We start from the raw sequence: 14997 nt of genomic DNA on the forward strand, positions 1-14997 counted from the left end.
AAGGAGAGAGGTAACCAGAGAGTTTTAGCTTCCAGAACTGAATTGAACCAGGACACAGCAAACTGCAATGTGGACAGTGTCAGAAAAAGATCCATTCAACACAAACCCAACATAATAAATCCATTGAGCAGGGCCGGATTAACATAGTAGCAAATGTAGCATTTGCTACGGGCCCCGCGTTTTCTAGGGCCCCGCACGCCTGGCTTGAACGTCTGCCCCTTCTTTCTGCTCTCTATTTGGTGCTCTCTGCTGATTCTCCTCATTGCCTGCTGCTGCCCATTTTCATCTCTGGCATCGCTCGCCTTGCTCGAGGGCGTTTAAGCAAGGTCTTCCTGGCACCATGGTGTTGATTGGGTTATCTATTATGTTCAGCAGCATGGGAGGGGAGTAGTAAGAACAACAATAGGAACAGGTAGCTTGCAAAGGGGTCTCAAAGATAACTTAATCCCCAGGGAGTTGGTCCTTATTTGTTTAAACTGTAAAAGTTTTTAAAAACATACACACAGAGAGTAAAAGAAATAAAAGCAGTTTAGATTAAAAAAACAACTAACTATTAATGCCGGGCAGAAGAAAGGAAGCTAAAGAAGATGCTAGTTGAATGTTGTCAGCATTTTCTGACTGACTGGGAGAGGGTAAAGATAAACAATCAGAACGTGTACCTTTAAGAGGAAAAAGAAAGCTGGAAGTAACTCAGATGCACGGCAAGAGGAGTCTCAAAGTTTAGTGGATCAATTGAGGGGACCTTGAAGGGAGATAATATTATGGTCTTGTTGGGTAAGGTCACTTATATCCTCCTTTAGTATCTAGTGCTGTTGGGAGGGAATTTGTGATCATTGCTTTTCAAGGAACTGCCAAATTTAAGGTGAGCTCCTTTCCTCTCCTCTAGAACTGAAATAACTACTGCTGCGTTGCCAACTTCATTAGCTTTACATTGGGATGCCCGTTGAAATTGTGCAAAGATAAACGGAGGCTGCAAACCTAAACACACTTACTAGAGAGTAAGGCTCATTGAGTTCAGTGGGACTTACTTCTGAGTAAACATGCTTAGGGTTGCACTGAATGATTTGTGCATTTCCTCCTTTTAATATTAAGCGTGTTAGTGTAATTTAGATTGAAAGAGGCTGTGCCTCCTGCCAAAAGATTGTCTTTTGGATACTTCTGTTTTCATGGAAATTGCTAATGCACCTCATCATAATCACATTCATTTGCAATGCATCAACTATTTTAAATATACATCTGCTTTCCTGTCAGGCTTGCACAAGAGGTTAAACGTATATTCTTAATATTGTCAAATGGCCCTTTTAATGTGATGGCTGCCGGGATCCAATATGTTCTGCACACAGTGGAGTCAAACATCCACTGTTGTGTGCCAAAATTGCTAATAGGTTCAGATTTCTCAAAGTACAGAATTCCTGAGAACCTTTTAATTTAAACATTCAGGGTTTTGTTCCCCACCCCCTTTCTCTTTGTGAAAATAACTCCAAAGGAGAACCCATGGTCAGGAGTCACAAAAGTGTGTGTGTGAGTGTGTGTGTGTGTGGGGGGGGGTGTTTTGCAAAGTTTGTTGACTGGCTGGCTCAGCTGAGTGGAGGCATGGGGCGGTTGGTGGGGGCGCACTAGGCAAATGAAATAATTGAATTACTTTACTATGCAAGTAAACAATTTATGTTTCAATATTTATGTGCATTTTTAAAATTTGGGGCCCCTTCATAACATATGCTACAGGCCCCACACTAGCTTAATCCGGCCCTGCCATTGGGGGAAAATGACCTGAAAAGGAACTTCACCACATTAAAAATATAGTTGTGCCAGCTGATAATCATAATGAGATGGGTCACAATCTGACACCACACCCTTTGCATCATGAGCCCCTGGTGGCGCAGTGGTAAAAACTGCCGCCCTGTAACCAGAAGGTTACAAATTCAATCCTGACCAGGGGCTCAAGGTTGACTCAGCCTTCCATCCTTCCGAGGTCGGTAAAATGACTGCCCAGAAATGTTGGGGGCAATATGCTAAATCATTGTAAACCGCTTAGAGAGCTCCGGCTATAGAGCGGTATATAAATGTAAGTGCTATTGCTATTGCTATATCTCTTGAGCATGCTCACACATGCATTTGCACATATTGAAAGCCTATGGTTTACATTCAGGCAGTCAGGTGCATGCCAGATATGAAGTGGAAAAGGGTTGCCATTCTTTTTTCTGGCAGGTCTGCTGTGCCATTTGCACAGCTCAATTTGCAGATTAAAGGTTCAAGAAAGAATCCCTTCTAGGAAAAGTGATGACCATAGAGAAAGAGAGCAAGGCACTGGATATATATTTACTTTCTACCAACCTCTGTGGGGTCAGTTATTGCCTCTGCAGCTACTGTGTCTGACCTTCCAGTACTATGCCAATGTTGCCAGATGAGTCAGGAGTTCTTATATATAGGCACAAGAATCAAGGGCTCCTCCAGGTGTGGGACTTTTTGTGCTCTCCTATACAACTATTCAAGAACGCAGGGTTGCTAATATGAGCAGCAGGGTGGCAGTTCTTATTCTCAAGTCTGTTTGTGCAGGCTGCACTCCTTTGGCAGTGTTTTACTGGGGAAGCGGAGTGAACAGAGTTAGGTTTTGAGAGCAGACAAGAGAGTACCTTTCACCCTTTAAGGAAAGTTAGGTGCTAGAAAGAGCAGAGAGGCCAGTGGTCACGCCTGCTTGAGATGAGAAAGGGAAATCCCCAGCGGGAGAGTCTTTCACACCGGAAGAAACTGAGAACGCAGAGGCCCTGGAAGAGGATCCCAGACGGACAATCTGGCAGGACTGATCAAGGGCCAATCTGATCTGCAAAAGTCATGGCTGTCCCAGGAGGCGCGGCGGGCGGTTCTGGCTCCTTAAACAGGAGCCAGAAACAGCCTCCTCCTTCTGCTGTCCCACAAGACTGACTCGCGGTGGGGGGGGCGGCGGGATGGCTCTTTCCCTCTTCTCTAGGCCCAACAAAACACGCAGGCAGCCAGATTCTGTTGGAGTGCTTTATTTTATCAAGGATTTTTTTAAAGGGGGTGGGGGGGGGAGGACAATACCACGGGCGTGCGTGTGCCTATTAGATGCGCGCAGTACAAAGCGAAGCGATTCAACCACAGGAGGGCGTGTGCCTGTGCCAGCGCTCCGGGGCTTCTCCCGCGCATTAGCGAGAGAGCTTTCAAGTCCGCACAAGCGTCTTCTTCTCCCTGAGCGCTCAGCCTCGGGGCGGGAGAGTGGGGGAGGAGGCGAGGGAGGGCCGAGCAGGGCAGCTGCCGGCTGCAAGGCCAGGGACGCCGGTGTGGACAGCACACCGGCCAGAGTACAGAGCAGTGGAGGGAGAGAGCAGAAAGGAGCGACGCCGCTGGAGTTGCTCCCTGGAATGGAAGAAACCACAACAAAAGACGGGAAGGCAGAGAGAGCCAAGGGGAGCAGTGACACGCACGAGAGAAACACGGGTGTTATTCTGCACCATCATCACTCGGGAGGGGTAACGGAAGGGGTGGTTTACCTTCAGCCTCTGTCGAGCAGAGGAGCAGGAGAGCTGCGTAAAAAGCAGCCACTGGGGCCGCGGAGAGCCTGGTCTTCATCGCTGTCCTTTCGGATCACAACCGCATGAATCAATCTGTGGCGAGAAGAAGGGGCGGGGGGGGGGGCAAAGAATCAGCACGGATCTGCTCAAGACAGGACCGGATGAGGAGAGGAGAGGCTGGAAAGGAGAGCTCCAGACCAGACCACTTTCTTCGCCCCCAGCCCGTCCTCTTCCCAATGTCCACCAATCCACCACGCACCTCTAGACCTGAAAGCCACCCCAAGCTCAGATACTCAGGGGGCCTTCTTGGAGGCAGAAAAGCGTGTGTTTACAGTGTTAATAATCTATAATCTAGGTTTACAGTAATTGATCTATATCGCTCCCGGCAGTGTAAATGAGGCTATATATAACATAAGCAAAGGGCAGGCCCCTACCTGCCCCGAGAATCTGCCTCGCAATAACCACCTAATGTTGCTGTTGCCCTTGCAGCACCCTTCCCTCCTATCAGCTACGGAAGAAAAATGAAAGCCTAACTTTACTCTCGAAGCGAAGGCCAAAATCCCAGGGGCGTTTTATTAAGAGGCCTTCGTGATCTCCGGGGAATCTCCTCCTGCTTCAGTTGATGGGCATTGCCACCGTCCACACGTTCTGTGCCCTTACTACACGCTAATGCGTCACTCAGAGCGAGTGTGTAGGCAGTATAGGGGAGAGAGACTAGTGGGTATCTGCAAGAAGGCAGAATCAGTGGCACCGGGGTGGGGCTGTTTCTGCGGCTGCGCTCCCTTGTCCTCGGCTGACCTGGCAGGGCGGGGGCTCCCCCTCTCCTCTTTCCCCCCAACCCTTTGCCAACCAGCGTTGTTGCGGTGGAATTCTTAGGGAGGCAAAACCGTGGTGGTGCCAGAACTAACTACTAAAACATGCCTAGTAGTGACCGAGGAGAAGCTAGGATGTGAAAAGCCACTCCCCAAGTGTGTCCAACCCCACAGAAGTGAAAAGGTGGGCGGAAGACTTTCAAAGGGCTTTCTGGTGGCACAGAGAGCTCAGGGAGCTCGCGATGAGTTTGTAAATCCACTTCCCTGCTTGGCCATCTGTAGAGCCAAAAGTCTGGTGCATTTAGACCTGCGTTTCTGCTTTTCACACGTGCACGCCAGGCCAGCAGCAGGGGAGAGGCTCCACTGCTCTTTCAGCTGCGTGTGTGAAGTCAACGATCCTGGAAGCGGCGAGGAATCTCAGCCGCCTCCTCCTTACCCCCGTTCCTGAGGGAACGCAGGAGCCAGCTGAGCTCCAGTGATGGCTAATTCAGAAATCCCTTCTCTCTATCTTCACTTTTTTTTCTTCTTTTTTTGCACTGAATCAACCCAAAGGCCTCTTTCGGCTGGGATTTCATTTGGCTTCTTTTTCACAACTGTTGAAACACTTAGTTAAGGATGACTTTAGAAGTCTCGGGGTAGTTTGGAAATTGTAATAAAACCACTATGCCTACAAATATGCAGCTCCTCTGTTTCTTCTTCTTCTAAGGTCTGAAACAAATTATACACAAGGGATGTAACATACCACTGAAACTGGACGCCTACGTCTAGTAGTCCCTGACGTAGCCAGATCGTTTGGTTCACGATCTGTCAGAGGGAGACCAGCTCTCTCCAGTGCAGGATGGAGGCCAAGGGATCAGATTCATCGGTCTAGAAATATACGAACTTGGCTGCAGTACTCAAGCCACCTATTCTGGAGCAATCCTCTTGAACTGTTCTTTCCCAATCAAGACAGTGTCCGTGTGTATTCCAAGCAAGCACATTCTTGTATTGTTGGGGGTGGGGGCAGGATTTTGCATCCTGAATGATGTCGAAATTCACTTTTAACCAACGCAAGTATCTAGTCCTTCTGGCTGGAAAGATGGGCCTGAATACATGCTACGCATTTTCTGTAAAATCTCAACTGAGGGGAAATCTCAACTTAACTAGGCTCAGTGGGATGTCCAGTAGCTAGCACAGCTTCTTGGATTCTCTTTATGTCTGCCAAAAGTATAATTTGAGGAAGGGAACCGCCCAGAGACGAAAGTTTGGGGCAGTGTACAAATTTAATAAATAAAACAAAAAATAAATAAAATAATAATTGTTAAGAAAAACTAAATATTTGCATATTGAATGTAAACAGCTCCTGGCACACATGTGCCACTGCCACTTCATACACGTTCATAAGCAGCGGCAGTAGGAAAAGATATCTTTTGGCATCAGGAAGGTCTCAAATTCAGTCTCTGTTTTTTTAGCAGGTATGCGATATGTTTTTTAATCTGCTTGCTCAAGGTTCTTTGGCCACAATCCAGCACAGATTTACACCCGATTAGTCGGCATTCCCCAGTGAAAAATGCTGCACTCCAACAGGCACTTACTCCTGAAGAAGAAGTAGTCCCATGTATATGCCTCAGATTTAGTGCTGTTCGTGTGCCTAACTGTGCTCTGGATTGTGGACTCCCTACTGGTCCTTGATCCAAAATTCTTTTGACATCGACAGCCAGATCTATATTCTCTTGTGAATAGTTGGGTGAAGACTCTGAAGTGAGGTTCTCAGGGATGGGAACGGTACCATACTATGGGGTAGCAGGTCTTAAAATGTGTGTGCGTGCGTGTGTCTATCCTTTCGTTTCAGACTGACGGGGTGGGAGGGAGATGCACAAGTAATTAAGGAATAGACTTTAATCACCAGAACACTGCCAACACCAAACCACAAAAAGCAGCACAGTTGGCATAAATCATTAGCCGATTAACAGCTCGGGGGCGAGGGGAATAGTTCTGTGCTGTGTAAAGAGAGTGTTTTTTTTTAAAAAAAGCGGTGGGGGGGGAGAAAAGAAACCGAAGACACGTTTAATCACCGTAAGAAACTGACAAGATTCGACAATACCTTCCTGGTCCCTGCCCAAGTGCTGGCACTCAACAGAAACAGTGCGCGCGCGCATACACACACCTTATTTTTAATTGCCGTGTAATTAACTGCTTGACACCCAGAATATTATACACACTAGCACCACCTGATACATACAATGGACACTCTTTTGCTTTGCGATCAAGCTAGCCTCTCCTGATACCAATAAGTTTTGCTCCTTTCCTATCTCTGCACTTTCTCTCCCTCTCTCTCAGCTCTGCAATTTTGGGGCGCGGGAGGGGAAAGGAAAGGACGTTCTTGAAACACGTCCACTTCTAAGCACGTCCACTTCAAAGTCATTTCTAGCAAAGCACTGAAAAGGAGAAGGGGCTGGCCGGTGGGAGGGGGGGAGAGAGAGGCTTCTGTACGGGATATCTTGCCTGAGCTTAGAGCGCCACCTTTTGAGTCCTTTTAGGAAAAGGGCCATCTAGCTGGACCAGCAGGAATGAATGCCCAGTTTTCTCTCCTTGCTACTCCCAAAGCAGAATTTCGAGCCATTCCGATCACTAGTACCCCTCAAAAAACACTGTTTAAAATAGCGAAACTTTTATCGGGTTGCCTAGCAACAATTTCACTAACATTTTGCTTTCAGCTGCAGTGTTTGAGACTTGTTTTCCGGTCAGAGGCGAAGGAATACTCCTCTAATTTCGCACTGCCACCGGGACAAAAGCAGGTCTCCCTCATCGATCGATCCTAGTCAGAAAATCATTTCGCACACAATGAAAGCCAAAGGGGGGGGGCTGCGCGCGTGGGTATGAGAATAGATAGCGGCGCCTTTGCAAACCCGAAATCGACACGCTCCGAAAGAGGCAAAAGCGAGCATTTGCCCCAAGAGTGGACAACTGGGAAACGAGGAGAAACGTACTTATAAGGAGTTGCAGCATAGTTAAAGAAGGGATTGGCGGGGTGGGGGCGAGGAAGGGAAAGAACTTCCTATACCAAACCCGAGCTGTAAAATTGCGATTAAGGAGATTCCTTGCAAGACTTCATTGCCCACACCAACCTCACAGAGTAATAAAATAAAGGGGATGAAATCAAGTCACGTTTGAAAAAAGCGCAAAGTACCCACTAAAGTGAGCAATACCACTTCTTTTGTTTTTTTAGTGAATTGCTGTCTAGGGTTATGTGCAATCGCCCAAGGAGATTTTGGCTGCAAGAAAAGGACATCCATTTCTATGAAGACTTATCGCAGCCAAGACTCTTTCATCGCAGAAGCAACCGTCGGATGCCACATAGGCGAAAGGGGAAAGCACCACCTTTTGCGCAGTGTTTCCTCCACCCTCAAATGCTCTTCCTTACAGGTTTCACGCGGAAAGGAAACAAAAGAAATCTCCAGCAATAAACTTTGATGATCAAAACCGATTCCACCGAAGACATTTGCATGCCACGCTGCATGTCTAACAAAATCCAAGATTCCCGTTGCACCTACGCTATCGAGGAGGAAAAACCACTGCACAGCACTACCCCACACATCGGCGCTTGCCTAGTCCGCCGCTCGCAGACAGCGGCGCGCGCGCACCACCTCGCATCCACACGACCCCGCATCCACACCCAGTGGTAGCGTCGGGCCCTATTATGCATGGCTGGCCAAGCTGCCGCAATCTGCCCCGAGGAGGAAGAAGAGGAGAGCAGGCATCCCGTCTCCGCCGCGCGCACAGACCTTTGGTGGCAGCAGCGGGAGGCTTAGCGGGGATGGAAGGAGCCCGGTAGCTGTCGCGGGAGCACCAAGGAGACAGGCAGCAGCTGAGCTCCAGCAGGGCACCGCGGGCAAAGGCGCGGCCAATAGCAGCAGCGGTGGCTGCGAGAGGAGCCGCCTGGGTTGGCGCGGCTGCCGCGGCAAGGGGTCGGTCCGTCAGGGAAGCCTCGGCGTCTCCAAGTGGGAAGAGCCTCTCCCCAATCTGCTACTTAATAGAGGGCTGTTCCCAATGCTCAGCTTGTCTCTCGTAAGCGGTTACGAAACAACGGCGGGAAAAGGTGGATGGCTGCCACCGGATGATCTATGCGCGCCTCTCTCCGCTCCAGCAGGGCAAGGGGAGAAGAAGGAGCAGAGGAAGAAGAGAGAGAGAGCGCGCTCGCCTTCTGGAAAGTTGCGCATACCTCGCCGCATTCCTGAGGCATGAGGAGTCCCGCGCGAGCGCAGCAATGCGCCGCCGTGGAAGGGCTAGCGAGGCGGGGGAGGCGGGGAGGGGGCAGTGGCCGTCCTGCCAAGAACACACGTAGCTCCCTGGCTCCTCTGCTCTGGAGCCAAGCGGCAGCAGCAGCGGCAGCCGGCGCGGCAGTCTCTTGGCTGAGGCGCTTGCCAGGCGGAAACAGGGAGCTCGAGGGCCGCGCTCTTCGCCGGCAGGCAGCCGACCTGCGGTCCAGACGAGCGAAAGGCCACTTCGGACTCTAGACTCGGGGTCATCCAGAAAAGCTTTGCCTGTTGAGGTGGGAGAAGCCACCGCCAAGATTGGGACATCTTCTTACAGACTGCTGTTCAGTGTGACACTGCATGAGGAAGATTGAGGCGAAAGTGTGTTTCGGGGGAAGCAATGCCTTTCACATTTGGGGCCAATTGCACACATGAAGGGGGACACACATCAATAAAACGTATGGTGGTCCGGCTGAGAAGGAAAGAGGGGGGTCTCTCAAAAGACCTTGCCTCCTCCACCCCACCCACCCCCCACTTTAGAAACAATCCAGAGTCTCCTTGGCGGTTAATATTCAAGACTACAGAAAAGCTGCCAACTGGCTGAGAGGAAGGGAGCCCCACATGAGGAAGGGAGCCCCCTCCCTCGGCATGCTGCTGGGGGGAAATGTTCCTAAAGCTTTCAATAAAAACTGTTAATAGAAAAAGAAAATCTGCCAATGGAAGTTGGTAAAAATCCATTTTGCGAGAACAAACGTGGGGAACAGCCCACCCCGCATATCTTTTTCCAGATTGGCATTCATGGATGTTGAACTATGCCCCTCACTCGTGTGACATTCCAATGAAGTAGTACAATGTTGTTCTCACTGGGAGTACACAGGGGGGAGGATGGGAACAGGGTCTGTAGGCAGACTATGAATGTGTCACGTTTCACCTTCTCCGTTTTTAACACTGCCCATTGGCTCCTCTTCACGCTTTGCCCCGTTTTAGTCACTATCCCGTCTCCCTTTTGCTTTGCTGCCCCACTCATTCCCTTGAAGTCCTCAGTAGTAGCGTTCCCTATCTTTAAGCACGAGTGATCGGCCGCTCAATACGTGCATAAGATGTGAGAGTTGGGACGGAGGGGCCTTGGAGGTCTCCTAGTCCCAACTCCGCCGCTCAGCGCAGGACGCAGTACTTTCCTGTGCATTGCTCCTTCCTTGGCGGGGGCGGAAGCTCACAGTCCCAGTTCCTACACAGTTCATTCCCTCCTGTTTCGAAGTCCTGCCCAGCCTCAACCGTCTTATATCCTTAATTAAATTAGCTGTTGTTGGGGCGGGGGGAACAGTAGTAGCAACAGCAATTAGCTGAGTTTTTAGGAGAAGCAACTATTAGCAGAGGCAGCCTCCGCGTCTCATCCCCTGCAACGTGGCTGCGCGCAAGACGCCTCCCAGGCCGTCCTTCGGAGCGAGCGAGAGTGCGTTCGACGAATGCCAGCACGTGGGCCAACACCGTCCATTCCAACTTGATTTTAAGCGGGAAAGGCAGAGGCGTCTGCCAAGAGGTGCAGGGCGGTCCCTTGACTGCCTCTAGCATCTGCCTGGAAAGAGAGAACTTGAGCTTAAATCAGATGAAGTTTCTCTTCAATAGCCAGCCTCCAAACCCACTCTTCACACACACACACACACACACACACACACACACACACACCCCTTTGCTGGGAGGGCTACAGGGCAGTCGCAATCAGGGGTGTAGCTATAATTGAGCCGATGGGTTCAAAGAACCCGGCAGCCCAGCTCCTGAGGGACCCCCGCCAGCTGAGCTCCACCCCTCCCTATTTTCTTCTTTGTCTCCCTCACTCCAAGGGGTTAGGGTTAGCTGTCCCTAGCTACGCCCCTGGTCACAATAAACGCATGTATATGTTTATTCCATCCCTCCAAGAAAAGAAGACCAGAAGCTAAAATGCCAGGAGACCAAATGCTAAAACACATGCCAACATGTCATTCTTACTGGGGTTAAATGCTCACCTAACACAACACAATAGAATTGCTTAAGCAACTGGACTAGGTTGCTGGAAATGTTCACCTGGAAGAAAACAGAAAAGCAGGATGCCACAGATTCCTGCACATAATAACAAAATGTGCAAAGCCAATGCAGGCTCTGGCCACAAAATGGAGGCTCAAGGATCTGCTTACTCCCTGTGAATCAGTGTGTCTTTCCAGATGCTGCTGCACCCAGAAGCTATTTCTGCCTCACTATCTCAATTACGAAAAAGATGAGAAATTGTTTTTTTCTAAATCACCCCATGATCTACCAGTATATTTTTTAAAACAAAAAATGATGAGAAATGCTGCCTGAGCATGGGAAAAGAGAGAGATTGTGTTGCAGTATCCACCTACACAGACAGCTCAGCTGCCATAATCTGATGAGAGAGTGATAGTGAAGAAGGATCCTAAGGGATTCAACCAAAGTCAGGATTTGGAAAGTTCACTGACCTTCGCCCACTCCTTGTGGGGGATTTGTCCTCATAAGACTCTGCCTGGTCTAGAATACTTTTTAATATCAATAGAGATTCATTGAATTGAATCCATGCAGTGGAACAGATTTGGGCACACAAAAGGTGTTATTGGGCATTCAAAGGCTACTGTTGCCTTTAGATCTAGGAGCATTATTCTCATGATCAACAGGGGGAAGAGGGTTGTGTGGGCTGTGTGAAAGAGCCAAATGAAAACTGCACTTTTCAAAACCTCTGCAATGCACTCCACCCAGAGCAGGCAGAAAACTATGGACACCTGGCCAGTGCTCAAATTACAGGTGGAGCAGAGGGGTCCAGTACTTTACCTTAGTACCCAGTTATCATGCAGCTGACTTGTGCAGGACAGTGCCCAGAATGATAAAGCTCTCTCCTTGCTACTTAACTGTTTTTAGAAGGCAAGGTCGGAGATGCACCTAGGTAATTTTGGAGCCTGGACCTAAAGGCCTTTGGAGACACCCCCTGCTCCCCTGCAAATTAAGCATCAACATACTCCACCAGGTGACCACACCACCCAGGACAGACTTCAGAGGATTTGGAGGGCCCCAGGGGCTGTGGAGGCCCTGGACTTTGGGCCCAAAGTCCAGAGGTAAGCGCACCTCTGGCAAGGCTACAGGTGGTGGTGGGGATTTGGTTCAAACATGAGAGGAGTCAGTGGGTAGGGCTTGCAGAAGCCCCCCTCCCATCTGAGCACTGCACCTGCCCCTCAGTCTTATAGGAAACATAAAGACTATCTAGCCCAGTATTGTCTTCACAGACTAGCAGCGGCTTCTCCAAGGTTGCAGGCAGGAATCTCTCTCAGCTTCTCCCTGAGGTGGTAAACTTGTGTCTGGGCTGTATCATATCAAAGGGCACGGGAGGGGATTGGTGAAGGCTCCTCCCTGGCCAGTATGCTCTCTGGCTGCTGTGCTGGGACAGCACATACGGTAGAAAACTTACATGTCAGGATGAAGGCTTAGATTAGAATTCTGCTATCCAATTTTCTGTGGGAGGGGGGCGCTGGGTGGGGGAGCATTCCATCAGGTGTGAGTCCTCACCTGCAGTCAGAAGTGGGATGGTGGTCTTTAGGCCTGATAAAGCTTTAAGCCCCTGTCAGCGCAACTTGGCACACGGACCTTTGCAACAAATCTGTGTCCAGTATGTGCCTAAGGCGGGAAGGAGAAGAAAACCAGGTAGGCGCAAGGCACATGAGTCCTCCGAGTCAGAGAGGAATATCTCCTCCTCCTTACACTTTCTCTCACACAGAGACGCAACCGCAACGTCCATCCAGCCCCGTCAATGACAAAAAGATGGCAAATGGATCGAAGCAAATAGATCATTGTCCTCCTTGCAATCCTATACACACTTACCTAGGAGTAAGTCCCATCGAGCACAGTGGAGCTTACTTCTGTGTAGGCAGGCACAGGATCGTGCTGTCGACACCCACCGCACAAAGGCTCAGGAGCAAGTAGAGACTTTCGCGCGCATCATCACCGGGTCCGCAGGGCCGTGCGATCACGCAAGGCCGCCTCGATAAACGGCGGGTCCCATTGACGCGCAGAAAAGGTGGTCCAGAACGTATTCTGTACGCCGAAAGCTGGCGTGCTCTTCGGGTCAGCAGCCCGCCCGCCCCCCCGACCTTACCTGCTGCAAAGGAAGACGGCGCTGCAGGGCGCCCGGCGAGAGATGCTTTCAAAGCTCCACCCTGCGCTTTCTGCCGTCTTCTCACGCGGGCCCACCAGACAGACCCGTCCCTAACCAAACTGCTGGGCCGAGGCCGCCCGCATGTCATGCCAAGAGAGCAAAGGAGACTAAGCCGCGCTAGTGAAAGGGGCACCTCCGCCAAACCCCAGGGCAGACTCAGCTGGCATTTAAACGAGAGAGAGAGAGAGAGAGAGATTGTATTTATAGTTTATAATATGTATATGCCGCTTTAGTTCACAAAGTAGTTTACATGGCAGATAGATATATATAAAAAATGGATTCCCTCCCTGCAACAAGAGCCTTTGAATCTAAAGAAGGCGCGTGTGTCTGCGTGTGCTTTTAAAAAAGCGTCCTATCTAGCAGTATTTCTATGGAGGAGAGATCAGAACAGAGAGAGAGAGAGAGAGAGCCTAGCCAGGCAAGCGCGTCTCTTCACAGCCCCCGCACCCACGCCGCCTCGATCCTTTCCTTTTCCCGCCTTGACATTCAAAGCAGTCAACGTACACGCTCCTTGGTGTCTGGCGTATATCCCTTTACTCCGCCGGGCTTTCCTCGCTGTGGTTGCACCAGAGTTATTCCCAGCACTGCTGCATCTTCGATGCAAGCCTCTTTTTGCTGGCGGAGGCAGAGGCAAACCGCCTTGAGAAGATAAAGAGATCCCAGCTTCCTAAGCAGCGCTCCGTCTAAGAAACAACCAGCAAGAAGGAATGGAGGTTTCCTTGCTAGAATTCTTTACAACGTGCCGAAGAGCTTTAACCCTCCTCTGTACGGCCTCTCCACAAAAGAATGACAAAGGGCGAGGGCGGGGGAGAATCCAAGTGAGGTTCATTTATTGTCCAACAGCTCGACCTAGTGGCCATGGTTTTATTACCATGACATCATATATACAGCGATTCAAAGGGATGCGCTATACCTCCTCCACCAATTACAAACACACCACCACCATGATGTGTAACTAGTAGGCCTTAATTCCTTTTTGAGAACTGCTCCTGAGAGGTGCGCTTAGGGTCTTTTGGCACCACACCTAGGATGTATTGCATCAAGCATACAAAACTAGGGGATAAAAAGGGCACTGCCATTCAGTGGCACAAATATGAATACAAATATGATGAATATGTATATACCACTTTTCAGCAGAAGTTCCCAAAGCAGCTTACATAGATATAAACAAACAAAATAGCTCCCCGTCCCCAAAGGGATCACAATCTAAAAAAGAAACAGAAGATAAACCCCAGCAACAGCCACTGGAGCGATGCTCTGCTGGGGATGGATAGTGCCAGTTACTCTCCCCCTGCTAAATAAAGAGCATCACCCCTTTAAAAAGGTGCCTCTTTGCTCAGTTAGCACGGGTTTGCACACGCTTTGCATGCAGAAGGTGGTCCTAGGTCAAGGCATCTCCAGGTAGAGCTGGGAAAGACCCCTGTCCGGAACCCCAGGCAGCTGGCACCATGCCAGTCTGTGTGGACGGTACTAAGCTAGAGCTTTATAAATTCAAAATGGTTCCTGGCACAATATCATTGGCCGGTGGGAGTGATGAGGTCACCAACATATGCTTGTATAGAGCTTATTGTTTGTCAGACTAGCCAATGGACTTCGGGATTCAGGCTACCTTTCCTGCCTCACCCATTATGGACCACCCATTCTTCCTCAGCAGAAGTTTTATAGCTATAGCTCTGGCCAGCTCAACAGGCACTGCACATTATGGCTATAAACAATTAATTGAGCCTGGAGACTAACATGTATGCTAAAAGCACAAAGCCCTTGGCTTCAACAACAAAGCAAGGTGGCTATTTATCTAGTGTGGATAATACTGTTTTATGTTAAAGTATAAAGAAAAGAATCACTACAAATGTGCAACATATAAGGTATCTTCCTATAAGTAGTTGACCTCTTCCCCCTCACCCCATATCATCTTGAAATGGAGCCTCTGGAGTCAGAGTATATTTATTAACTAACTACTTGAATTATCCTTTGGACTTTGATAAACTTTGCTACTACTCTCTCTAGACATATACACACACTCATATAAGTCTCTTTGCCCCGCATCTGAAATCTTCAATAGTGGCCCTGTTTATGATATAGAAGGGTGAGTTGCATGCCAAGGAGAAAAGGGGAGACAAGGACAATGGTATCACGAATGGAATAAGAGAAGGAGAGGAATGGAGAGGCATTGGGGTGTAATGATAAGGAAATCTGTCATAGTCCTGCTGGGTTTGAGATGGCAGCAA

At 49.4% G+C, this 14997-nt stretch overlaps 1 long non-coding RNA gene across 3 annotated transcripts; it reads right to left on the reverse strand.

Annotated features, from left to right (window-relative positions):
* Window positions 1-3001: 3001 nt before the first annotated feature.
* Window positions 3002-13535, reverse strand: LOC128340241 (uncharacterized). 3 transcript variants are annotated; one of them, XR_008313542.1, is made up of 3 exons: window positions 13274-13535; window positions 3510-3623; window positions 3002-3375 (listed from the first exon to the last, which is right to left on the reverse strand). It is a non-coding gene; the product is annotated as an uncharacterized LOC128340241 (long non-coding RNA). The 3 variants fall into 3 exon arrangements; XR_008313543.1 differs by lacking the exon at window positions 13274-13535 and adding an exon at window positions 12436-12637; XR_008313541.1 differs by lacking the exon at window positions 13274-13535 and adding an exon at window positions 8107-8535.
* Between the last annotated feature and the right edge of the window lie 1462 nt (window positions 13536-14997).

This window comes from Hemicordylus capensis, chromosome 1 (assembly GCF_027244095.1).
Source record: "Hemicordylus capensis ecotype Gifberg chromosome 1, rHemCap1.1.pri, whole genome shotgun sequence".
Taxonomy (NCBI): Eukaryota; Metazoa; Chordata; class Lepidosauria; order Squamata; family Cordylidae; genus Hemicordylus; species Hemicordylus capensis.